The following is a 25474-nucleotide window of genomic DNA, read 5'->3' as shown; positions in this document are numbered from 1 at the left end:
CGGGCGATGTTGGATCGGGCAGTGTGTGAAACGGGCGATGTTGGATCGGGCAGTGTGTGAAACGGGAGCTGTTGGATCGGGCAGTGTCTGAAATGGGCGATGTTAGATCGGGCCATTTGTGAAACGGGCGATGTTGGATCGGGCAGTGTGTGAAACGGGCGATGTTGGATCGGGCAGTGTGTGAAACGGGCGATGTTGGATCGGGCAGTGTGTGAAACGGGCGATGTTAGATCGGGCAGTGTGTGTAACGGGCGATGTTAGATCGGGCAGTGTGTGAAACGGGCGATGTTGGATCGGGCACTGTGTGTAACGGGTGATGTTGGATCGGGCAGTGTGTGAAAAGGGCGATGTTGGATCGGGCAGTGTGTGAAACGGGCGATGTTGGATCGGGCAGTGTGTGAAACGGGCGATGTTGGATCGGGCAGTGTGTGAAACGGGAGATGTTGGATCGGGCAGTGTGTGGATCGGGCGATGTTGGATCGGGCAGTGTGTGAAACGGGCGATGTTGGATCGGGCAGTGTGTGAAACGGGCGATGTTGGATCGGGCAGTGTGTGAAACGGGCGATGTTGGATCGGGCAGTGTGTGAAACGGGCGATGTTGGATCGGGCAGTGTGTGAAACGGGCGATGTTGGATCGGGCAGTGTGTGGATCGGGCGATGTTGGATCGGGCAGTGTGTGAAACGGGCGATGTTGGATCGGGCAGTGTGTGAAACGGGCGATGTTGGATCGGGCAGTGTGTGAAACGGGCGATGTTGGATCGGGCAGTGTGTGAAACGGGCGATGTTGGATCGGGCAGTGTGTGAAACGGGAGCTGTTGGATCGGGCAGTGTATGAAATGGGCGATGGTAGATCGGGCCATTTGTGAAACGGGCGATGTTAGATCGGTCAGTGTGTGCAAAGGGCGATGTTGGATCGGGCAGTGTGTGAAACGGGCGATGTTGGATCTGGCAGTGTGTGAAACGGGCGATGTTGGATCGGGCAGTGTGTGAAACGGGCGATGTTGGATCTGGCAGTGTGTGAAACGGGCGATGTTGGATCGGGCAGTGTGTGAAACGGGCGATGTTGGATCTGGCAGTGTGTGAAACGGGCGATGTTGGATCGGGCAGTGTGTGAAACGGGCGATGTTGGATCGGGCAGTATGTGAAACGGGCGATGTTGGATCGGGCAGTGTGTGAAACGGGCGATGTTGGATCGGGCAGTGTGTGAAACGGGCGAGGTTAGATCGGGCAGTGTGTGAAACGGGCGATGTTGGATCGGGCAGTGTGTGAAACGGGCGATGTTAGATCGGGCAGTGTGTGAAACGGGCGATGTTGGATCGGGCAGTGTGTGAAACGGGCGATGTTGGATCGGGCAGTGTGTGAAACGGGCGATGTTGGATCGGGCAGTGTGTGAAACGGCGATGTTGGATCGGGCAGTGTGTGAAACGGGCGATGTTAGATCGCGCAGTGTATGAAACGGGCAATGTTGGATCGGGCGGTGTGTGATGGATCGGGCAGTATGTGAAACGGGCGATGTTGGCTCGGGCAGTGTGTGAAACGGGCGATGTTGGATCGGGCAGTGTGTGAAACGGGCGATGTTGGATCTGGCAGTGTGTGAAACGGGCGATGTTGGATCGGGCAGTGTGTGAAACGGGCGATGTTGGATCGGGCAGTGTGTGAAACGGGCGATGTTGGATCGGGCAGTGTGTGAAACGGGCGATGTTGGATCGGGCAGTGTGTGAAACGGGCGATGTTGGATCGGGCAGTGTGTGAAACGGGCGATGTTAGATCGGGCAGTGTGGGAAACGGGCGATGTTGGATCGGGCAGTGTGTGAAACGGGCGATGTTGGATCGGGCAGTGTGTGAAACGGGCGATGTTGGACCGGGCAGTGTCTGAAACGGGCGATGTTGGATCGGGCAGTGTGTGAAACGGGCGATGTTGGATCGGGCAGTGTGTGAAACGGGCGATGTTGGATTGGGCAGTGTGTGAAACGGGCGATGTTGCACCGGGCAGTGTCTGAAACGGGCGATGTTGGATCGGACAGTGTGTGAAACCTGCGATGTTGGATCGGGCAGTGTGTGAAACGGGCGATGTTGGATCGGGCAGTGTGTGAAACGGGCGATGTTAGATCGGGCAGTGTGTGAAACGGGCGATGTTGAATCGGGCAGTGTGTGAAACGGGCGATGTTGGATCGGGCAGTGTGTGAAACCGGCGATGTTAGATCGCGCAGTGTATGAAACGGGCGATGTTGGATCTGGCAGTGTGTGAAGGATCGGGCGATGTTGGATCGGGCAGTATGTGAAACGGGCGATGTTGGATCGGGCAGTATGTGAAACGGGCGATGTTGGATCGGGCAGTATGTGAAACGGGCGATGTTAGATCGGGCAGTGTGTGTAACGGGCGATGTTGGATCGGGTAGTGTGTGAAACGGGCGATGTTGGATCGGGCAGTGTGTGAAACGGGCGATGTTGGATCGGGCAGTGTGTGAAACGGGCGATGTTAGATCGCGCAGTGTATGAAACGGGCAATGTTGGATCGGGCAGTGTGTGAAACTGGCGATGTTGGATCGGGCAGTATGTGAAACGGGCGATGTTGGATCGGGCAGCATGTGAAACGGGCGATGTTAGATCGGGCAGTGTGTGTAATAGGCGATGTTGGATCGGGTAGTGTGTGAAACGGGCGATGTTGGATCGGGCAGTGTGTGAAAGGGGCGATGTTAGATCGGGCAGTGTGTGAAACGGGCGCTGTTGGATCGGGCAGTGTGTGAAACGGGCGATGTTAGATCGAGCAGTGTGTGAAACGGGCGATGTTGGATCGGGCAGTGTGTGAAACGGGCGATGTTGGATCGGGCAGTGTGTGAAACGGGCGATGTTGGATCGGGCAGTGTGTGAAATGGGCGATGTTGGATCGGGCAGTGTGTGAAACGGGCGATGTTGGATCGGGCAGTGTGTGAAACGGGCGATGTTGGATCGGGCAGTGTGTTAAACGGGCGATGTTGGATCGGGCAGTGTGTGAAACGGGAGATGTTGGATCGGGCAGTGTGTGAAACGGGCGATGTTAGATCGGGCAGTGTGTGCAAAGGGCGATTTTGGATCGGACAGTGTGTGAAACCTGCGATGTTGGATCGGGCAGTGTGTGAAACGGGCGATGTTGGATCGGGCAGTGTGTGAAACGGGCGATGTTGGATCGGGCAGTGTGTGAAACGGGCGATGTTAGATCGAGCAGTGTGTGCAAAGGGCGATTTTGGATCGGGCAGTGTGTGAAACGGGCGATGTTGGATCGGGCAGTGTGTGAAACGGGCGATGTTGGATCGGGCAGTGTGTGAAACGGGCGATGTTGGATCGGGCAGTGTGTGAAACGGGCGATGTTAGATCGGGCAGTGTGTGAAACGGGCGATGTTGGATCGGGCAGTGTGTGAAACGGGCGATGTTGGATCAGGCAGTGTGTGAAACGGGCGATGTTGGATCGGGCAGTGCGTGTAACGGGCGATGTTGGATCGGGCAGTGCGTGTAACGGGCGATGTTGGATCGGGCAGTGCGTGAAACGGGCGATGTTGGATCAGGCAGTGTGTGAAACGGGCGATGTTGGATCGGGCAGTGTGTGAAACGGGCGATGTTAGATCGCGCAGTGTATGAAACGGGCAATGTTGGATCGGGCAGTGTGTGAAGGATCGGGCGATGTTGGATCGGGCAGTATGTGAAACGGGCGATGTTGGATCGGGCAGTATGTGAAACGGGCGATGTTAGATCGGGCAGTGTGTGTAACGGGCGATGTTGGATCGGGCAGTGTGTGAAATGGGCGATGTTAGATCGCGCAGTGTGTGTAACGGGCGATGTTGGATCGGTCAGTGTGTGAAACGGGCGATGTTGGATCGGGCAGTGTGTGAAACGGGGGGTGTTAGATCGCGCAGTGTATGAAACGGGCAATGTTGGATCGGGCAGTGTGTGAAACGGGCGATGTTGGATCGGGCAGTATGTGAAACGGGCGATGTTGGATCGGGCAGTATGTGAAACGGGCGATGTTAGATCGGGCAGTGTGTGTAACGGGCGATGTTGGATCGGGTAGTGTGTGATACGGGCGATGTTGGATCGGGCAGTGTGTGAAACGGGCAATGTTAGATCGGGCAGTGTGTGAAACGGGCAATGATGGATCGGGCAGTATGTGAAACGGGCGATGTTGGCTCGGGCAGTGTGTGAAACGGGCGATGTTGGATCGGGCAGTGTGTGAAACGGGCGATGTTGGATCGGGCAGTGTGTGAAACGGGCGATGTTGGATCGGGCAGTGTGTTAAACGGGCGATGTTGGATCGGGCAGTGTGTGAAACGGGAGATGTTGGATCGGGCAGTGTGTGAAACGGGCGAAGTTAGATCGGGCAGTGTGTGCAAAGGGCGATTTTGGATCGGGCAGTGTGTGAAACGGGTGATGTTGGATCTGGCAGTGTGCGAAACGGGCGATGTTAGATCGGGCAGTGTGTGAAACGGGCGATGTTGGATCGGGCAGTGTGTGAAACGGGCGATGTTGGATCGGGCAGTGTGTGAAACGGGCGATGTTGGATCGGGCAGTGCGTGTAACGGGCGATGTTGGATCGGGCAGTGCGTGTAACGGGCGATGTTGGATCGGGCAGTGCGTGAAACGGGCGATGTTGGATCGGGCAGTGTGTGAAACGGGCGATGTTGGATCGGGTAGTGTGTGAAACGGGCGAAGTTGGATCGGGCAGTGTGTGAAACGGGCGATGTTGGATCGGGCAGTGTGTGAAACGGGCGATGTTGGATCGGGCAGTGTGTGAAACGGGCGAAGTTGGATCGGGCAGTGTGTATAACGGGAGATGTTGGATCGGGCAGTGTGTGGATCGGGCGATGTTGGATCGGGCAGTGTGTGAAACGGGCGATGTTGGATCGGGCAGTGTGTGAAACGGGCGATGTTGGATCGGGCAGTGTGTGAAACGGGCGATGTTGGATCGGGCAGTGTGTGAAACGGGCGATGTTGGATCGGGCAGTGTGTGAAACGGGCGATGTTGGATCGGGCAGTGTGTGGATCGGGCGATGTTGGATCGGGCAGTGTGTGAAACGGGCGATGTTGGATCGGGCAGTGTGTGAAACGGGCGATGTTGGATCGGGGAGTGTGTGAAAAGGGCGATGTTGGATCGGGCAGTGTGTGAAACGGGCGATGTTGGATCGGGCAGTGTGTGAAAAGGGCGATGTTGGATCGGGCAGTGTGTGAAACGGGCGATGTTAGATCGGACAGTGTGTGAAATGGGCGATGTTAGATCGGGCCATTTGTGAAACGGGCGATGTTAGATCGGTCAGTGTGTGCAATGGGCGATGTTGGATCGGGCAGTGTGTGAAACGGGCGATGTTGGATCTGGCAGTGTGTGAAACGGGCGATGTTGGATCGGGCAGTGTGTGAAACGGGCGATGTTGGATCTGGCAGTGTGTGAAAAGGGCGATGTTGGATCGGGCAGTGTGTGAAACGGGCGATGTTGGATCTGGCAGTGTGTGAAACGGGCGATGTTGGATCGGGCAGTGTGTGAAACGGGCGATGTTGGATCGGGCAGTGCGTGAAACGGGCGATGTTGGATCAGGCAGTGTGTGAAACGGGCGATGTTGGATCGGGTAGTATGTGAAACGGGCGATGTTGGATCGGGCAGTGTGTGAAACGGGCGATGTTAGATCGCGCAGTGTATGAAACGGGCAATGTTGGATCGGGCAGTATGTGAAACGGGCGATGTTGGATCGGGCAGTATGTGAAACGGGCGATGTTAGATCGGGCAGTGTGTGTAACGGGCGATGTTGGATCGGGCAGTGTGTGAAATGGGCGATGTTAGATCGCGCAGTGTATGAAACGGGCAATGTTGGATCGGGCAGTGTGTGAAACGGGCGATGTTGGATCGGGCAGTATGTGAAACGGGCGATGTTGGATCGGGCAGTATGTGAAACGGGCGATGTTAGATCGGGCAGTGTGTGTAACGGGCGATGTTGGATCGGGTAGTGTGTGATACGGGCGATGTTGGATCGGGCAGTGTGTGAAACGGGCAATGTTAGATCGGGCAGTGTGTGAAACGGGCAATGATGGATCGGGCAGTATGTGAAACGGGCGATGTTGGCTCGGGCAGTGTGTGAAACGGGCGATGTTGGATCGGGCAGTGTGTGAAACGGGCGATGTTGGATCGGGCAGTGTGTGAAACGGGCGATGTTGGATCGGGCAGTGTGTTAAACGGGCGATGTTGGATCGGGCAGTGTGTGAAACGGGAGATGTTGGATCGGGCAGTGTGTGAAACGGGCGAAGTTAGATCGGGCAGTGTGTGCAAAGGGCGATTTTGGATCGGACAGTGTGTGAAACCTGCGATGTTGGATCGGGCAGTGTGTGAAACGGGCGATGTTGGACCGGGCAGTGTGTGAAACGGGCGATGTTAGATCGAGCAGTGTGTGAAACGGGTGATGTTGGATCTGGCAGTGTGCGAAACGGGCGATGTTAGATCGGGCAGTGTGTGAAACGGGCGATGTTGGATCGGGCAGTGTGTGAAACGGGCGATGTTGGATCGGGCAGTGCGTGAAACGGGCGATGTTGGATCGGGCAGTGCGTGTAACGGGCGATGTTGGATCGGGCAGTGCGTGTAACGGGCGATGTTGGATCGGGCAGTGCGTGAAACGGGCGATGTTGGATCGGGCAGTGTGTGAAACGGGCGATGTTGGATCGGGTAGTGTGTGAAACGGGCGAAGTTGGATCGGGCAGTGTGTGAAACGGGCGATGTTGGATCGGGCAGTGTGTGAAACGGGAGATGTTGGATCGGGCAGTGTGTGGATCGGGCGATGTTGGATCGGGCAGTGTGTGAAACGGGCGATGTTGGATCGGGCAGTGTGTGAAACGGGCGATGTTGGATCGGGCAGTGTGTGAAACGGGCGATGTTGGATCGGGCAGTGTGTGAAACGGGCGATGTTGGATCAGGCAGTGTGTGAAACGGGCGATGTTGGATCGGGCAGTGTGTGGATCGGGCGATGTTGGATCGGGCAGTGTGTGAAACGGGCGATGTTGGATCGGGCAGTGTGTGAAACAGGCGATGTTGGATCGGGCAGTGTGTGAAACGGGCGATGTTGGATCGGGCAGTGTGTGAAACGGGCGATGTTGGATCGGGCAGTGTGTGAAACGGGAGCTGTTGGATCGGGCAGTGTATGAAATGGGCGATGTTAGATCGGGCCATTTGTGAAACGGGCGATGTTAGATCGGTCAGTGTGTGCAATGGGCGATGTTGGATCGGGCAGTGTGTGAAACGGGCGATGTTGGATCTGGCAGTGTGTGAAACGGGCGATGTTGGATCGGGCAGTGTGTGAAACGGGCGATGTTGGATCTGGCAGTGTGTGAAACGGGCGATGTTGGATCGGGCAGTGTGTGAAACGGGCGATGTTGGATCTGGCAGTGTGTGAAACGGGCGATGTTGGATCGGGCAGTGTGTGAAACGGGCGATGTTGGATCGGGCAGTATGTGAAACGGGCGATGTTGGATCGGGCAGTATGTGAAACGGGCGATGTTGGATCGGGCAGTGTGTGAAACGGGCGATGTTGGATCGGGCAGTGTGTGAAACGGGCGAGGTTAGATCGGGCAGTGTGTGAAACGGGCGATGTTGGATCGGGCAGTGTGTGAAACGGGCGAGGTTAGATCGGGCAGTGTGTGAAACGGGCGATGTTAGATCGCGCAGTGTATGAAACGGGCAATGTTGGATCGGGCAGTGTGTGATGGATCGGGCAGTATGTGAAACGGGCGATGTTGGCTCGGGCAGTGTGTGAAACGGGCGATGTTGGATCGGGCAGTGTGTGAAACGGGCGATGTTGGATCGGGCAGTGTGTGAAACGGGCGATGTTGGATCGGGCAGTGTGTGAAACGGGCGATGTTGGATCGGGCAGTGTGTGAAACGGGCGATGTTGGATCGGGCAGTGTGTGAAACGGGCGATGTTGGATCGGGCAGTGTGTGAAACGGGCGATGTTGGATCGGGCAGTGTGTGAAACGGGCGATGTTGGATCGGGCAGTGTGTGAAACGGGCGATGTTGGATCGGGCACTGTGTGAAACGGGCGATGTTGGACCGGGCAGTGTATGAAACGGGCGATGTTGGATCGGGCAGTGTGTGAAACGGGCGATGTTGGATCGGGCAGTGTGTGAAACGGGCGATGTTGGATCGGGCAGTGTGTGAAACGGGCGATGTTGGATTGGGCAGTGTGTGAAACGGGCGATGTTGGACCGGGCAGTGTCTGAAACGGGCGATGTTGGATCGGACAGTGTGTGAAACCTGCGATGTTGGATCGGGCAGTGTGTGAAACGGGCGATGTTGGATCGGGCAGTGTGTGAAACGGGCGATGTTAGATCGGGCAGTGTGTGAAACGGGCGATGTTGGATCGGGCAGTGTGTGAAACGGGCGATGTTAGATCGGGCAGTGTGTGAAACGGGCGATGTTGAATCGGGCAGTGTGTGAAACGGGCGATGTTGGATCGGGCAGTGTGTGAAACGGGCGATGTTGGATCGGGCAGTATGTGAAACGGGCGATGTTGGATCGGGCAGTATGTGAAACGGGCGATGTTGGATCGGGCAGTGTGTGAAACGGGCGATGTTAGATCGGGCAGTGTGTGTAACGGGCGATGTTGGATCGGGTAGTGTGTGAAACGGGCGATGTTGGATCGGGCAGTGTGTGAAACGGGCGATGTTAGATCGGACAGTGTGTGAAATGGGCGATGTTAGATCGCGCAGTGTATGAAACGGGCAATGTTGGATCGGGCAGTGTGTGAAACGGGCGATGTTGGATCGGGCAGTGTGTGAAACGGGCGATGTTAGATCGCGCAGTGTATGAAACGGGCAATGTTGGATCGGGCAGTGTGTGAAACGGGCGATGTTGGATCGGGCAGTATGTGAAACGGGCGATGTTGGATCGGGCAGTATGTGAAACGGGCGATGTTAGATCGGGCAGTGTGTGTAACGGGCGATGTTGGATCGGGTAGTGTGTGAAACGGGCGATGTTCGATCGGGCAGTGTGTGAAACGGGCGATGTTGGATCGGGCAGTGTGTTAAACGGGCGATGTTGGATCGGGCAGTGTGTGAAACGGGAGATGTTGGATCGGGCAGTGTGTGAAACGGGCGAAGTTAGATCGGGCAGTGTGTGCAAAGGGCGATTTTGGATCGGGCAGTGTGTGAAACGGGTGATGTTGGATCTGGCAGTGTGCGAAACGGGCGATGTTAGATCGGGCAGTGTGTGAAACGGGCGATGTTGGATCGGGCAGTGTGTGAAACGGGCGATGTTGGATCGGGCAGTGTGTGAAACGGGCGATGTTGGATCGGGCAGTGCGTGTAACGGGCGATGTTGGATCGGGCAGTGCGTGTAACGGGCGATGTTGGATCGGGCAGTGCGTGAAACGGGCGATGTTGGATCGGGCAGTGTGTGAAACGGGCGATGTTGGATCGGGTAGTGTGTGAAACGGGCGAAGTTGGATCGGGCAGTGTGTGAAACGGGCGATGTTGGATCGGGCAGTGTGTGAAACGGGCGATGTTGGATCGGGCAGTGTGTGAAACGGGCGAAGTTGGATCGGGCAGTGTGTATAACGGGAGATGTTGGATCGGGCAGTGTGTGGATCGGGCGATGTTGGATCGGGCAGTGTGTGAAACGGGCGATGTTGGATCGGGCAGTGTGTGAAACGGGCGATGTTGGATCGGGCAGTGTGTGAAACGGGCGATGTTGGATCGGGCAGTGTGTGAAACGGGCGATGTTGGATCGGGCAGTGTGTGAAACGGGCGATGTTGGATCGGGCAGTGTGTGGATCGGGCGATGTTGGATCGGGCAGTGTGTGAAACGGGCGATGTTGGATCGGGCAGTGTGTGAAACGGGCGATGTTGGATCGGGGAGTGTGTGAAAAGGGCGATGTTGGATCGGGCAGTGTGTGAAACGGGCGATGTTGGATCGGGCAGTGTGTGAAAAGGGCGATGTTGGATCGGGCAGTGTGTGAAACGGGCGATGTTAGATCGGACAGTGTGTGAAATGGGCGATGTTAGATCGGGCCATTTGTGAAACGGGCGATGTTAGATCGGTCAGTGTGTGCAATGGGCGATGTTGGATCGGGCAGTGTGTGAAACGGGCGATGTTGGATCTGGCAGTGTGTGAAACGGGCGATGTTGGATCGGGCAGTGTGTGAAACGGGCGATGTTGGATCTGGCAGTGTGTGAAAAGGGCGATGTTGGATCGGGCAGTGTGTGAAACGGGCGATGTTGGATCTGGCAGTGTGTGAAACGGGCGATGTTGGATCGGGCAGTGTGTGAAACGGGCGATGTTGGATCGGGCAGTGCGTGAAACGGGCGATGTTGGATCAGGCAGTGTGTGAAACGGGCGATGTTGGATCGGGTAGTATGTGAAACGGGCGATGTTGGATCGGGCAGTGTGTGAAACGGGCGATGTTAGATCGCGCAGTGTATGAAACGGGCAATGTTGGATCGGGCAGTATGTGAAACGGGCGATGTTGGATCGGGCAGTATGTGAAACGGGCGATGTTAGATCGGGCAGTGTGTGTAACGGGCGATGTTGGATCGGGCAGTGTGTGAAATGGGCGATGTTAGATCGCGCAGTGTATGAAACGGGCAATGTTGGATCGGGCAGTGTGTGAAACGGGCGATGTTGGATCGGGCAGTATGTGAAACGGGCGATGTTGGATCGGGCAGTATGTGAAACGGGCGATGTTAGATCGGGCAGTGTGTGTAACGGGCGATGTTGGATCGGGTAGTGTGTGATACGGGCGATGTTGGATCGGGCAGTGTGTGAAACGGGCAATGTTAGATCGGGCAGTGTGTGAAACGGGCAATGATGGATCGGGCAGTATGTGAAACGGGCGATGTTGGCTCGGGCAGTGTGTGAAACGGGCGATGTTGGATCGGGCAGTGTGTGAAACGGGCGATGTTGGATCGGGCAGTGTGTGAAACGGGCGATGTTGGATCGGGCAGTGTGTTAAACGGGCGATGTTGGATCGGGCAGTGTGTGAAACGGGAGATGTTGGATCGGGCAGTGTGTGAAACGGGCGAAGTTAGATCGGGCAGTGTGTGCAAAGGGCGATTTTGGATCGGACAGTGTGTGAAACCTGCGATGTTGGATCGGGCAGTGTGTGAAACGGGCGATGTTGGACCGGGCAGTGTGTGAAACGGGCGATGTTAGATCGAGCAGTGTGTGAAACGGGTGATGTTGGATCTGGCAGTGTGCGAAACGGGCGATGTTAGATCGGGCAGTGTGTGAAACGGGCGATGTTGGATCGGGCAGTGTGTGAAACGGGCGATGTTGGATCGGGCAGTGTGTGAAACGGGCGATGTTGGATCGGGCAGTGCGTGTAACGGGCGATGTTGGATCGGGCAGTGCGTGTAACGGGCGATGTTGGATCGGGCAGTGCGTGAAACGGGCGATGTTGGATCGGGCAGTGTGTGAAACGGGCGATGTTGGATCGGGTAGTGTGTGAAACGGGCGAAGTTGGATCGGGCAGTGTGTGAAACGGGCGATGTTGGATCGGGCAGTGTGTGAAACGGGAGATGTTGGATCGGGCAGTGTGTGGATCGGGCGATGTTGGATCGGGCAGTGTGTGAAACGGGCGATGTTGGATCGGGCAGTGTGTGAAACGGGCGATGTTGGATCGGGCAGTGTGTGAAACGGGCGATGTTGGATCGGGCAGTGTGTGAAACGGGCGATGTTGGATCAGGCAGTGTGTGAAACGGGCGATGTTGGATCGGGCAGTGTGTGGATCGGGCGATGTTGGATCGGGCAGTGTGTGAAACGGGCGATGTTGGATCGGGCAGTGTGTGAAACAGGCGATGTTGGATCGGGCAGTGTGTGAAACGGGCGATGTTGGATCGGGCAGTGTGTGAAACGGGCGATGTTGGATCGGGCAGTGTGTGAAACGGGAGCTGTTGGATCGGGCAGTGTATGAAATGGGCGATGTTAGATCGGGCCATTTGTGAAACGGGCGATGTTAGATCGGTCAGTGTGTGCAATGGGCGATGTTGGATCGGGCAGTGTGTGAAACGGGCGATGTTGGATCTGGCAGTGTGTGAAACGGGCGATGTTGGATCGGGCAGTGTGTGAAACGGGCGATGTTGGATCTGGCAGTGTGTGAAACGGGCGATGTTGGATCGGGCAGTGTGTGAAACGGGCGATGTTGGATCTGGCAGTGTGTGAAACGGGCGATGTTGGATCGGGCAGTGTGTGAAACGGGCGATGTTGGATCGGGCAGTATGTGAAACGGGCGATGTTGGATCGGGCAGTATGTGAAACGGGCGATGTTGGATCGGGCAGTGTGTGAAACGGGCGATGTTGGATCGGGCAGTGTGTGAAACGGGCGAGGTTAGATCGGGCAGTGTGTGAAACGGGCGATGTTGGATCGGGCAGTGTGTGAAACGGGCGAGGTTAGATCGGGCAGTGTGTGAAACGGGCGATGTTAGATCGCGCAGTGTATGAAACGGGCAATGTTGGATCGGGCAGTGTGTGATGGATCGGGCAGTATGTGAAACGGGCGATGTTGGCTCGGGCAGTGTGTGAAACGGGCGATGTTGGATCGGGCAGTGTGTGAAACGGGCGATGTTGGATCGGGCAGTGTGTGAAACGGGCGATGTTGGATCGGGCAGTGTGTGAAACGGGCGATGTTGGATCGGGCAGTGTGTGAAACGGGCGATGTTGGATCGGGCAGTGTGTGAAACGGGCGATGTTGGATCGGGCAGTGTGTGAAACGGGCGATGTTGGATCGGGCAGTGTGTGAAACGGGCGATGTTGGATCGGGCAGTGTGTGAAACGGGCGATGTTGGATCGGGCACTGTGTGAAACGGGCGATGTTGGACCGGGCAGTGTATGAAACGGGCGATGTTGGATCGGGCAGTGTGTGAAACGGGCGATGTTGGATCGGGCAGTGTGTGAAACGGGCGATGTTGGATCGGGCAGTGTGTGAAACGGGCGATGTTGGATTGGGCAGTGTGTGAAACGGGCGATGTTGGACCGGGCAGTGTCTGAAACGGGCGATGTTGGATCGGACAGTGTGTGAAACCTGCGATGTTGGATCGGGCAGTGTGTGAAACGGGCGATGTTGGATCGGGCAGTGTGTGAAACGGGCGATGTTAGATCGGGCAGTGTGTGAAACGGGCGATGTTGGACCGGGCAGTGTGTGAAACGGGCGATGTTAGATCGAGCAGTGTGTGAAACGGGTGATGTTGGATCTGGCAGTGTGCGAAACGGGCGATGTTAGATCGGGCAGTGTGTGAAACGGGCGATGTTGGATCGGGCAGTGTGTGAAACGGGCGATGTTGGATCGGGCAGTATGTGAAACGGGCGATGTTGGATCGGGCAGTGTGTGAAACGGGCGATGTTAGATCGGGCAGTGTGTGTAACGGGCGATGTTGGATCGGGTAGTGTGTGAAACGGGCGATGTTGGATCGGGCAGTGTGTGAAACGGGCGATGTTAGATCGGACAGTGTGTGAAATGGGCGATGTTAGATCGCGCAGTGTATGAAACGGGCAATGTTGGATCGGGCAGTGTGTGAAACGGGCGATGTTGGATCGGGCAGTGTGTGAAACGGGCGATGTTAGATCGCGCAGTGTATGAAACGGGCAATGTTGGATCGGGCAGTGTGTGAAACGGGCGATGTTGGATCGGGCAGTATGTGAAACGGGCGATGTTGGATCGGGCAGTATGTGAAACGGGCGATGTTAGATCGGGCAGTGTGTGTAACGGGCGATGTTGGATCGGGTAGTGTGTGAAACGGGCGATGTTCGATCGGGCAGTGTGTGAAACGGACGATGTTAGATCGGGCAGTGTGTGAAACGGGCGCTGTTGGATCGGGCAGTGTGTGAAACGGGCGATGTTAGATCGAGCAGTGTGTGAAACGGGCGATGTTGGATCGGGAAGTGTGTGAAACGGGCGATGTTGGATCGGGCAGTGTGTGGATCGGGCGATGTTGGATCGGGCAGTGTGTGAAACGGGCGATGTTGTATCGGGAAGTGTGTGAAACGGGCGATGTTGGATCGGGCAGTGTGTGAAACGGGCGATGTTGGATCGGGCAATGTGTGAAACGGGCGATGTTGGATCGGGCAGTGTGTGAAACGGGCGATGTTGGATCGGGCAGTGTGTTAAACGGGCGATGTTGGATCGGGCAGTGTGTGAAACGGGAGATGTTGGATCGGGCAGTGTGTGAAACGGGCGATGTTAGATCGGGCAGTGTGTGCAAAGGGCGATTTTGGATCGGACAGTGTGTGAAACCTGCGATGTTGGATCGGGCAGTGTGTGAAACGGGCGATGTTGGATCGGGCAGTGTGTGCAAAGGGCGATTTTGGATCGGGCAGTGTGTGAAACGGGCGATGTTGGATCGGGCAGTGTGTGAAACGGGCGATGTTGGATCGGGCAGTGTGTGTAACGGGCGATGATGGATCGGGCAGTGTGTGTAACGGGCGATGTTAGATCGGGCAGTGTGTGAAACGGGCGATGTTGGATCGGGCAGTGTGTGAAACGGGCGATGTTAGATCGGGCAGTGTGTGAAACGGGCGATGTTGGATCGGGCAGTGTGTGAAACGGGCGATGTTGGATCGGGCAGTGTGTGAAACGGGCGATGTTGGATCGGGCAGTGCGTGTAACGGGCGATGTTGGATCGGGCAGTGCGTGTAACGGGCGATGTTGGATCGGGCAGTGCGTGAAACGGGCGATGTTGGATCGGGCAGTGTGTGAAACGGGCGATGTTGGAACGGGCAGTGTGTGAAACGGGCGATGTTGGATCGGGCAGTGTGTGAAACGGGCGATGTTGGATCGGGCAGTGTGTGAAACGGGCGATGTTGGATCGGGCAGTGTGTGAAACGGGCGATGTTGGATCGGGCAGTGTGTGAAACGGGCGATGTTGGATCGGGCAGTGTGTGAAACGGGCGATGTTGGATCGGGCAGTGTGTGAAACGGGCGATGTTAGATCGGGCAGTGTGTGCAAAGGGCTATGTTGGATCGGGCAGTGTGTGAAACGGGCGATGTTGGATCTGGCAGTGTGTGAAACGGGCGATGTTGGATCTGGCAGTGTGTGAAACGGGCGATGTTGGATCGGGCAGTGTGTGAAACGGGCGATGTTGGATCTGGCAGTGTGTGAAACGGGCGATGTTGGATCTGGCAGTGTGTGAAACGGGCGATGTTGGATCTGGCAGTGTGTGAAACGGGCGATGTTGGATCTGGCAGTGTGTGAAACGGGCGATGTTGGATCTGGCAGTGTGTGAAACGGGCGATGTTGGATCGGGCAGTGTGTGAAACGGGCGATGTTGGATCGGGCAGTGTGTGAAACGGGCGATGTTGGATCTGGCAGTGTGTGAAACGGGCGATGTTGGATCTGGCAGTGTGTGAAACGGGCGATGTTGGATCGGGCAGTGTGTGAAACGGGCGATGTTGGATCTGGCAGTGTGTGAAACGGGCGATGTTGGATCTGGCAGTGTGTGAAACGGGCGATGTTGGATCGGGCAGTGTGTGAAACGGGCGATGTTGGATCGGGCAGTGTGTGAAACGGGCGAGGTTAGATCGGGCAGTGTGTGAAACGGGCGATGTTGGATCGGGCAGTGTGTGAAACGGGCGATGTTGGATCGGGCAGTGTGTGAAACGGCGATGTTAGATCGGGCAGTGTGTGAAACGGGCGATGTTGGATCGGGCAGTGTGTGAAACGGGCGATGTTGGATCGGGCAGTGTGTGAAACGGGCGATGTTGGATCGGGCAGTGTGTGAAACGGGCGATGTTGGATCGGGCAGTGTGTGGATCGGGCGATGTTGGATCGGGCAGTGTGTGAAACGGGCGATGTTGGATCGGGCAGTGTGTGAAACGGGCGATGTTGGATCGGGCAGTGTGTGAAACGGGCGATGTTGGATCGGGCAGTGTGTGAAACGGGCGATGTTGGATCGGGCAGTGTGTGAAACGGGAGCTGTTGGATCGGGCAGTGTCTGAAATGGGCGATGTTAGATCGGGCCATTTGTGAAACGGGCGATGTTGGATCGGGCAGTGTGTGAAACGGGCGATGTTGGATCGGGCAGTGTGTGTAACGGGCGATGTTGGATCGGGCAGTGTGTGAAACGGGCGATGTTGGATCTGGCAGTGTGTGAAACGGGCGATGTTGGATCGGGCAGTGTGTGAAACGGGCGATGTTGGATCTGGCAGTGTGTGAAACGGGCGATGTTGGATCTGGCAGTGTGTGAAACGGGCGATGTTGGATCGGGCAGTGTGTGAAACGGGCGATGTTGGATCGGGCAGTGTGTGAAACGGCCGATGTTGGATCGGGCAGTGTGTGAAACGGGCGATGTTAGATCGGGCAGTGTGTGAAACGGGCGATGTTGGATCGGGCAGTGTGTGAAACGGGCGAGGTTAGATCGGGCAGTGTGTGAAACGGGCGATGTTGGATCGGGCAGTGTGTGAAACGGGCGATGTTAGATCGGGCAGTGTGTGAAACGGGCGATGTTGGATCGGGCAGTGTGTGAAACGGGCGATGTTGGATCGGGCAGTGTGTGAAACGGGCGATGTTGGATCGGGCAGTGTGTGAAACGGCGATGTTGGATCGGGCAGTGTGTGAAACGGGCGATGTTAGATCGCGCAGTGTATGAAACGGGCAATGTTGGATCGGGCAGTGTGTGAAGGATCGGGCAGTGTGTGAAACGGGCGATGTTAGATCGGGCAGTGTGTGAAACGGGCGATGTTGGATCGGGCAGTGTGTGAAACGGGCGATGTTGGATCGGGCAGTATGTGAAACGGGCGATGTTAGTTCGGGCAGTGTGTGTAACGGGCGATGTTGGATCGGGTGGTGTGTGAAACGGGCAATGTTGCATCGGGCAGTGTGTGAAACGGGCGATGTTAGATCGGGCAGTGTGTGAAACGGGCAATGATGGATCGGGCAGTATGTGAAACGGGCGATGTTGGCTCGGGCAGTGTGTGAAACGGGCGATGTTGGATCGGGCAGTGTGTGAAACGGGCGATGTTGGATCGGGCAGTGTGTGAAACGGGCGATGTTGGATCGGGCAGTGTGTTAAACGGGCGATGTTGGATCGGGCAGTGTGTGAAACGGGCGATGTTAGATCGAGCAGTGTGTGCAAAGGGCGATTTTGGATCTGGCAGTGTGTGAAACGGGTGATGTTGGATCGGGCAGTGTGTGACACGGGCGATGTTGGATCGGGCAGTGTGTGAAACGGGCGATGTTGGATCGGGCAGTGCGTGTAACGGGCGATGTTGGATCGGGCAGTGCGTGTAATGGGCGATGTTGGATCGGGCAGTGCGTGAAACGGGCGATGTTGGATCGGGCAGTGTGTGAAACGGGCGATGTTGGACCGGGCAGTGTGTGAAATGGGCGATGTTGGATCGGGCAGTGCGTGAAACGGGCGATGTTGGATCGGGCAGTGTGTGAAACGGGCGATGTTGGACCGGGCAGTGTGTGAAACGGGCAATGTTGGATCGGGCAGTGTGTGAAACGGGCGATGTTGGATCGGGCAGTGTGTGAAACGGGCGATGTTGGATCGGGCAGTGTGTGAAACGGGCGATGTTGGACCGGGCAGTGTGTGTAACGGGCGATGTTGGATCGGGCCGTGTGTGAAACGGGCGATGTTAGATCGGGCAGTGTGTGTAACGGGCGATGTTGGATCGGGCAGTGTGTGCAAAGGGCGATGTTGGATCGGGCAGTGTGTGTAACGGGCGATGTTGGATCGGGCAGTGTGTGAAACGGGCGATGTTGGATCGGGCTGTGTGTGAAACGGGCGATGTTAGATCGGGCAGTGTGTGAAACGGGCGATGTTGGATCTGGCAGTGTGTGAAACGGCGATGTTGGATCGGGCAGTGTGTGAAACGGGCAATGATGGATCGGGCAGGATGTGAAACGGGCGATGGTAGATCGGGCAGTGTGTGTAACGGGCGATGTTGGATCGGGCAGTGTGTGTAACGGGCGATGTTGGATCGGGGAGTGTGTGAAACGGGCGATGTTGGATCGGGCAGTGTGTGAAACGGGCGATGTTGGATCGGGCAGTGTGTGAAACGGGCGATGTTGGATCGGGCAGTGTGTGAAACGGGCGATGTTGGATCGGGCAGTGTGTGAAACGGGCGATGTTGGATCGGGCAGTGTGTGGATCGGGCGATGTTGGATCGGGCAGTGTGTGAAACGGGCGATGTTGGATCGGGCAGTGTGTGAAACGGGCGATGTTGGATCGTGCAGTGTGTGAAACGGGCGATGTTGGATCGGGCAGTGTATGAAACGGGCGATGTTAGATCGGGCCGTGTGTGAAACGGGCGATGTTAGATCGGGCAGTGTGTGCAAAGGGCGATGTTGGATCGGGCAGTGTGTGTAACGGGCGATGTTGGATCGGGCAGTGTGTGAAACGGGCGATGTTGGATCGGGCTGTGTGTGAAACGGGCGATGTTGGATCGGGAAGTGTGTGAAACGGGCGATGTTAGATCGGGAAGTGTGTGTAACGGGCGATGTTGGATCGGGCAGTGTGTGAAACGGGCGATGTTGGATCGGGCAGTGTGTGTAACGGGCGATGTTGGATCGGGCAGTGTGTGAAACGGGCGATGTTGGATCGGGCAGTGTGTGAAACGGGCGATGTTGGATCGGGCAGTGTGTGAAACGGGCGATGTTGGATCGGGCAGTGTGTGTAACGGGCGATGTTAGATCGGGAAGTGTGTGAAACGGGCGATGTTAGATCGGGCAGTGTGTGTAACGGGCGATGTTGGATCGGGCAGTGTGTGAAACGGGCGATGTTGGATCGGGCAGTGTGTGAAACGGGCGATGTTGGATCGGGCAGTGTGTGTAACGGGCGATGTTGGATCGGGCAGTGTGTGAAACGTGCGATGTTGGATCGGGCAGTGTGTGTAACGGGCGATGTTAGATCGGGAAGTGTGTGTAACGGGCGATGTTAGATCGGGAAGTGTGTGAAACGGGCGATGTTGGATCGGGCAGTGTGTGTAACGGGCGATGTTAGATCGGGAAGTGTGTGAAACGGGCGATGTTAGATCGGGCAGTGTGTGTAACGGGCGATGTTGGATCGGGCAGTGTGTGAAACGGGCGATGTTGGATCGGGCAGTGTGTGAAACGGGCGATGTTGGATCGGGCAGTGTGTGAAACGGGCGATGTTGGATCGGGCAGTGTGTGTAACGGGCGATGTTGGATCGGGCAGTGTGTGAAACGGGCGATGTTAGATCGGGAAGTGTGTGAAACGGGCGATGTTAGATCGGGCAGTGTGTGAAACGGGCGATGTTGGATCGGGCAGTGTGTGAAACGGGCGATGTTGGACCGGGCAGTGTGTGAAACGGGCGATGTTGGATCGGGCAGTGTGTGAAACGGGCGATGTTGGACCGGGCAGTGTGTGAAACGGGCGATGTTGGATCGGGCAGTGTGTGAAACGGGCGATGTTGGACCGGGCAGTGTGTGAAACGGGCGATGTTGGATCGGGCAGTGTGTGAAACGGGCGATGTTGGATCGGGCAGTGTGTGAAACGGGCGATGTTGGATCGGGCAGTGTGTGAAACGGGCGATGTTGGATCGGGCAGTGTGTGTAACGGGCGATGTTGGATCGGGCATTGTGTGAAATGGGCGATGTTGGATCGGGCAGTGTGTGAAACGGGCGCTGTTGGATCGGGCAGTGTATGAAACGGGCGATGTTAGATCGGGCCGTGTGTGAAACGGGCGATGTTAGATCGGGCAGTGTGTGCAAAGGGCGATGTTGGATCGGGCAGTGTGTGTAACGGGCGATGTTGGATCGGGCAGTGTGTGAAACGGGCGATGTTGGATCGGGCTGTGTGTGAAACGGGCGATGTTAGATCGGGCAGTGTGTGAAACGGGCGATGTTGGATCTGGCAGTGTGTGAAACGGGCGATGTTGGATCTGGCAGTGTGTGAAACGGCGATGTTGGATCGGGCAGTGTGTGTAACGGGCGATGTTGGATCGGGCAGTGTGTGAAACGGGCAATGATGGATCGGACAGTATGTGAAACGGGCGATGTTAGATCGGGCAGTGTGTGTAACGGGCGATGTTGAATCGGGCAGTGTGTGAAACGGGCGATGTTAGATCGGGCAGTGTGTGAAACGGGCGATGTTAGATCGGGCAGTGTGTGTAACGGGCGATGTTGGATCGGGCAGTGTGTGAAACGGGCGATGTTGGATCGGGCAGTGTGTGTAACGGGCGATGTTGGATCGGGCAGTGTGTGAAACGGGCGATGATGGATCGGGCAGTGTGTGAAACGGGCGATGTTGGATCGGGCAGTGTGTCAAACGGGCGATGATGGATCGGGCAGTATGTGAAACGGGCGATGTTGGATCGGGCAGTGTGTGAAACTGGCGATGTTGGATCGGGCAGTGTGTGAAACGGGCCATGTTGGATCGGGCAGTGTGTGAAACGGGCGATGTTGGATCGGGCAGTGTGTGTAACGGGCGATGTTAGATCGGGCAGTGTGTGAAACGGGCGATGTTGGATCGGGCAGTGTGTGAAACGGGCGATGTTGGATCGGGCAGTGTGTGAAACGGGCGATGTTGGATCGGGCAGTGTGTGAAACGGACGATGTTGGATCGGGCAGTGTGTGTAACGGGCGATGTTAGATCGGGCAGTTTGTGTAACGGGCGATGTTAGATCGGGCAGTGTGTGAAACGGGCGATGTTGGATCGGGCAGTGTGTGAAACGGGCGATGTTAGATCGGGCAGTGTGTGTAACGGGCGATGTTGGATCGGGCAGTGTGTGAAACGGGCGATGTTGGATCTGGCAGTGTGTGAAACGGGCAATGTTGGATCGGGCAGTGTGTGTAACGGGCGATGTTAGATCGGGCAGTGTGTGAAACGGGCGATGTTGGATCGGGGAGTGTGTGTAACGGGCGATGTTGGATCGGGCAGTGTGTGAAACGGGCGATGTTGGACCGGGCAGTGTGTGAAACGGGCGATGTTGGATCGGGCAGTGTGTGAAACGGGCGATGTTGGATCGGGCAGTGTGTGAAACGGGCGATGTTGGATCGGGCAGTGTGTGAAACGGGCGATGTTGGATCGGGCAGTGTGTGTAACGGGCGATGTTGGATCGGGCAGTGTGTGAAACGGGCGATGTTGGATCGGGCAGTGTGTGTAACGGGCGATGTTGGATCGGGCAGTGTGTGAAATGGGCGATGTTGGATCGGGCAGTGTGTGAAACGGGCGCTGTTGGATCGGGCAGTGTATGAAACGGGCGATGTTAGATCGGGCCGTGTGTGAAACGGGCGATGTTAGATCGGGCAGTGTGTGCAAAGGGCGATGTTGGATCGGGCAGTGTGTGTAACGGGCGATGTTGGATCGGGCAGTGTGTGAAACGGGCGATGTTGGATCGGGCTGTGTGTGAAACGGGCGATGTTAGATCGGGCAGTGTGTGAAACGGGCGATGTTGGATCTGGCAGTGTGTGAAACGGGCGATGTTGGATCTGGCAGTGTGTGAAACGGCGATGTTGGATCGGGCAGTGTGTGTAACGGGCGATGTTGGATCGGGCAGTGTGTGAAACGGGCAATGATGGATCGGACAGTATGTGAAACGGGCGATGTTAGATCGGGCAGTGTGTGTAACGGGCGATGTTGAATCGGGCAGTGTGTGAAACGGGCGATGTTAGATCGGGCAGTGTGTGAAACGGGCGATGTTAGATCGGGCAGTGTGTGTAACGGGCGATGTTGGATCGGGCAGTGTGTGAAACGGGCGATGTTGGATCGGGCAGTGTGTGCAACGGGCGATGTTGGATCGGGCAGTGTGTGAAACGGGCGATGATGGATCGGGCAGTGTGTGAAACGGGCGATGTTGGATCGGGCAGTGTGTCAAACGGGCGATGATGGATCGGGCAGTATGTGAAACGGGCGATGTTGGATCGGGCAGTGTGTGAAACTGGCGATGTTGGATCGGGCAGTGTGTGAAACGGGCCATGTTGGATCGGGCAGTGTGTGAAACGGGCGATGTTGGATCGGGCAGTGTGTGTAACGGGCGATGTTAGATCGGGCAGTGTGTGAAACGGGCGATGTTGGATCGGGCAGTGTGTGAAACGGGCGATGTTGGATCGGGCAGTGTGTGAAACGGGCGATGTTGGATCGGGCAGTGTGTGAAACGGACGATGTTGGATCGGGCAGTGTGTGTAACGGGCGATGTTAGATCGGGCAGTTTGTGTAACGGGCGATGTTAGATCGGGCAGTGTGTGAAACGGGCGATGTTGGATCGGGCAGTGTGTGAAACGGGCGATGTTAGATCGGGCAGTGTGTGTAACGGGCGATGTTGGATCGGGCAGTGTGTGAAACGGGCGATGTTGGATCTGGCAGTGTGTGAAACGGGCAATGTTGGATCGGGCAGTGTGTGTAACGGGCGATGTTAGATCGGGCAGTGTGTGAAACGGGCGATGTTGGATCGGGGAGTGTGTGTAACGGGCGATGTTGGATCGGGCAGTGTGTGAAACGGGCAATGTTGGATCGGGGAGTGTGTGTAACGGGCGATGTTGGATCGGGCAGTGTGTGAAACGGGCAATGTTGGATCGGGGAGTGTGTGTAACGGGCGATGTTGGATCGGGCAGATTGTGAAACGGGCGATGTTAGATCGGGCAGTGTGTGAAACGGGCGATGTTAGATCGGGCAGTGTGTGTAACGGGCGATGTTGGATCGGGCAGTGTGTGAAACGGGCGATGTTGGATCGGGCAGTGTGTGAAACGGGCGATCTTGGATCGGACAGTGTGTGCAACGGGCGATGTTGGATCGGGCAGTGTGTGAAACGGGCGATGTTGGATCGGGCAGTGTGTGAAACGGGCGATGTTGGATCGGGCAGATTGTGAAACGGGCGATGTTAGATCGGGCAGTGTGTGAAACCGGCGATGTTAGATCGGGCAGTGTGTGTAACGGGCGATGTTGGATCGGGCAGTGTGTGTAACGGGCGATGTTGGATCGGGCAGTGTGTGAAACGGGCGATGTTGGATCGGGCAGTGTGTGAAACGGGCGATCTTGGATCGGACAGTGTGTGCAACGGGCGATGTTGGATCGGGCAGTGTGTGAAACGGGCGATGTTGGATCGGGCAGTGTGTGAAACGGGCGATGTTGCATCGGGCAGTGTGTGAAACGGGCGATGTTGGATCGGGCAGTGTGTGAAACGGGCGATGTTAGATCGGGCAGTGTGTGTAACGGGCGATGTTGGATCGGGCTGTGTGTGAAACGGGCGATGTTGGATCGGGCAGTGTGTGAAACGGGCGATCTTGGATCGGACAGTGTGTGCAACGGGCGATGTTGGATCGGGCAGTGTGTGAAACGGGCGATGTTGGATCGGGCAGTGTGTGAAACGGGCGATGTTGCATCGGGCAGTGTGTGAAACGGGCGATGTTGGATCGGGCAGTGTGTGAAACGGGCGATGTTGGATCGGGCAGTGTGTGAAACTGGCGATGTTAGATCGGGCAGTGTGTGAAACGGGCGATGTTGGATCGGGCAGTGTGTGAAACGGGCGATGTTAGATCGGGCAGTGTGTGAAACCGGCGATGTTAGATCGGGCAGTGTGTGTAACGGGCGATGTTGGATCGGGCAGTGTGTGAAACGGGCGATGTTGGATCGGGCAGTGTGTGAAACGGGCGATGTTGGATCGGGCAGTGTGTGTAACGGGCGATGTTAGATCGGGCAGTGTGTGAAACAGGCGATGTTAGATCGGGCAGTGTGTGAAACGGGCGATGTTGGATCGGGCAGTGGGTGAAACGGGCGATGTTGGATCGGGCAGTTTGTGTAACGGGCGATGTTGGATCGGGCAGTGTGTGAAACGGGCGATGTTGGATCGGGCAGTGTGTGAAACGGGCGATGTTGGTTCGGGCAGTGTGTGAAACGGGCGATGTTGGATCGGGCAGTTTGTGAAACGGGCGATGTTAGATCGGGCAGTGTGTGTAACGGGCGATGTTGGATCGGGCAGTGTGTGAAACGGGCGATGTTAGATCGGGCAGTTTGTGAAACGGGCGATGTTGGATCGGGCAGTGTGTGAAACGGGCGATGTTGGATCGGGCAGTGTGTGAAACGGGCGATGTTGGATCGGGCAGTGTGTGAAACGGGCGATGTTAGATCGGGCAGTGTGTGAAACGGGCGATGTTGGATCGGGCAGTGTGTGAAACGGGCGATGTTGGATCGGGCAGTGTGTGAAACGGGCGATGTTTGATCGGGCAGTGTGTGAAACGGGCGATGTTGGATCGGGCAGTGTGTGAAACGGGCGATGTTGGATCGGGCAGTGTGTGAAACGGGCGATGTTGGATCGGGCAGTGTGTGAAACGGGCGATGTTGGATCGGGCAGTGTGTGAAACGGGCGATGTTGGATGGGGCAGTGTGTGTAACGGGCGATGTTGGATCGGGCAGTGTGTGAAACGGGCGATGATGGATCGGGCAGTGTGTGAAACGGGCGATGTTGGATCGGGCAGTGTGTGAAACGGGCGATGTTAGATTGGGCAGTGTGTGAAACGGGCGATGTTGGATCGGGCAGTGTGTGAAACGGGCGATGTTGGATCGGGCAGTGTGTGAAACGGGCGATGTTGGATCGGGCAGTTTGTGAAACGGGCGATGTTGGATCGGGCAGTGTGTGAAACGGGCGATGTTAGATGGGGCAGTGTGTGAAACGGGCGATGTTGGATCGGGCAGTTTGTGAAACGGGCGATGTTGGATCGGGCAGTGTGTGAAACGGGCGATGTTAGATGGGGCAGTGTGTGAAACGGGCGATGTTGGATCGGGCAGTGTGTGAAACGGGCGATGTTAGATCGGGCAGTGTGTGAAACGGGCGATGTTAGATCTGGCAGTGTGTGTAACGGGCGATGTTGGATCGGGCAGTGTGTGAAACGGGCGATGTTGGATCGGGCAGTGTGTGTAACGGGCGATGTTGGATCGGGCAGTGTGTGAAACGGGCGATGATGGATCGGGCAGTATGTGAAACGGGCGATGTTGGATCGGGCAGTGTGTGAAACTGGCGATGTTAGATCGGGCAGTGTGTGAAACGGGCGATGTTGGATCGGACAGTGTGTGAAACGGGCGATGTTGGATCGGGCAGTGTGTGCAACGGGCGATGTTGGATCGGGCAGTGTGTGAAACGGGCGATGTTGGATCGGGCAGTGTGTGAAACGGGCGATATTGGATCGGGCAGTGTGTGAAACGGGCGATGTTAGATCGGGCAGTGTGTGAAACGGGCGATGTTAGATCGGGCAGTGTGTGAAACGGGCGATGTTAGATCGGGCAGTGTGTGAAAAGGGCGATGTTGGATCGGGCAGTGTGTGAAACGGGCGATGTTGGATCGGGCAGTGTGTTTAACGGGCGATGTTGGATCGGGCAGTGTGTGAAACGGGCGATGTTGGATCGGGCAGTGTGTGTAACGGGCGATGTTGGATCGGGCAGTGTGTGAAACGGGCGATGTTGGATCGGGCAGTGTGTGAAACGGGCGATGTTAGATCGGGCAGTGTGTGAAACGGGCGATGTTAGATCGGGTAGTGTGTGAAACGGGCGATGTTGGATCGGGCAGTGTCTGAAACGGGCGATG

Source organism: Pristiophorus japonicus, chromosome 24, assembly GCF_044704955.1.
Source record: "Pristiophorus japonicus isolate sPriJap1 chromosome 24, sPriJap1.hap1, whole genome shotgun sequence".
NCBI lineage: Eukaryota > Metazoa > Chordata > Chondrichthyes > Pristiophoridae > Pristiophorus > Pristiophorus japonicus.
Note: the sequence above shows the minus strand (reverse complement) of the source record.